At 42.5% G+C, this 1643-nt stretch overlaps 1 non-coding gene across 1 annotated transcript; it reads right to left on the bottom strand.

Moving 5' to 3' along the window:
* Positions 1-1335: 1335 nt before the first annotated feature.
* On the bottom strand, positions 1336-1417 carry TRNAS-GCU (transfer RNA serine (anticodon GCU)). Its single transcript has one exon. It is a non-coding gene; the product is annotated as a tRNA-Ser (tRNA).
* Between the last annotated feature and the right edge of the window lie 226 nt (positions 1418-1643).

The raw sequence follows: 1643 nt of genomic DNA, 5'->3' as shown, positions 1-1643 counted from the left end.
CATTAACCGAAGGGCCCAGACGCTCCCACGTTTTGTACAGTACTTTTGTACTTTTTTTCCTTCCTACCTCCAGGTTTGTGTGAGAAATCAGGCATTACCGATCAATGTACATCACTCATCTATGCACAGCCAGTCATAGCTTACCACCCAACACATCCCACCCACTCCCCTCCCACCCATTTTTGCTGTGATGTGATGCATATTTCAGCCAGTGCAGGCAAGCAAAGTAAATGCTGACACAACATCAAGTAAATGCTGGTACACTACAATGCATAGGTGGAATTTTGAACTTTGACCCTACCCTATGACTATGACCTTTGACTGGGTATTCTCAGAATTGAACCTCTTCATCCTTGGCTTACTTTGAACCCTTCCACCAAATTTGGTCTACATTGGACAAAACCTTCAAACTGACCTCCCTTTGTGACCTTGAAAGGGACCTGTTCTTCTCAAATAGAATTAGCCAAGCCCTTGGTTGGCCTTAAGCCCTTCCACCAAGTTTGGTCCCGATCACATCAGAACTATTTTAATTCATATGTTCACACAGAAACACATAGGTCAGACTTTTTGACTTTGCCCTGTGACCTTGACCTTTTGAGTAATTGTTCTTTGAATCGACCCCCAGCGTTCTTGCCTTCCTCAGACCTTCCACATTTGGTCTAAATTGGATCAAAACTGTTGAAGTTGATTTTTTTTTTTCAAAGTTGAGGGACGATTCTTGTAACGCGGGAGGACAGTGAAGGTTACATTTTTTTATCTCCAGTTCGATAACTGGTCACCAAGTTTATAATAATCATCTGGGAAGATGGTGAGAATACAGTGAAAATACTTCACCACTAAATATGTCATGAGACGAGGATGCTAATACTTTTGGACTCACAAAATGCCAACAGTGGACATGTGGTGATTAATCTGTTGTAAATGTGCTGGTGTCAGGAGCCACTAACAGCATATTGTGGCAGCGTGTTCTTTTCTCAGTGTTGGCTGTATTCTCGTTGGCCTTGGAAACTTCATATCAGTTCTTCCTTTGCGATTTATTCTGCATATTTCGCCTCAGTATTCTTATGTGTTTATATTTCTGTTTGTGGTACCAACACTGTTTACGTAAGTAACATGTACGATGATACAAAGGTGTCAGTCGCACAGTTTATCGGTGAGGAAGAAAGGTAACGATATTATTTATATAATAAACTAGGATCCAGCCAAGAGTCCTAAGCAAAGGAATAATTTGTGCAATCAAGAGGCAGTTGCCTTTCCGTTGGGCAGGTGGTGTATTTTGCTTAAGTGATTTTAAGTACAGCAGAAATACTAAAACATAAAAGGGAAAATATCGTACGACGAGGATGGGATTCGAACCCACGCAGGGAGACCCTATTGGATTAGCAGTCCAACACCTTAACCTCTCTGCCACCTCGTCTGAGAGAAAAATTGCATTCAGTTATCCGGCCGATCAGACTTCTGGACGAAGTTTGTTTTTCCCATGTCCTTGTTCACCCAGCCGTACAACGAGATTTAAGTGTCAACTAATTCTTGCCGACCGTATTCCAGGAGAGGACTAAGACTTACCTCAAACTGATACTCTAGTGCTGTAAGCGGGAGGCGGGCACCATCCACTCATTTGATGCACTGCTTTAGGAGAGGGA

Source organism: Coenobita brevimanus, chromosome 114 (genome assembly GCF_032717465.1).
Source record: "Coenobita brevimanus isolate Jiangsu-jjx chromosome 114, ASM3271746v2, whole genome shotgun sequence".
Classification (NCBI taxonomy): domain Eukaryota; kingdom Metazoa; phylum Arthropoda; class Malacostraca; order Decapoda; family Coenobitidae; genus Coenobita; species Coenobita brevimanus.
This window is presented reverse-complemented; position numbering and strand designations above follow the sequence as displayed.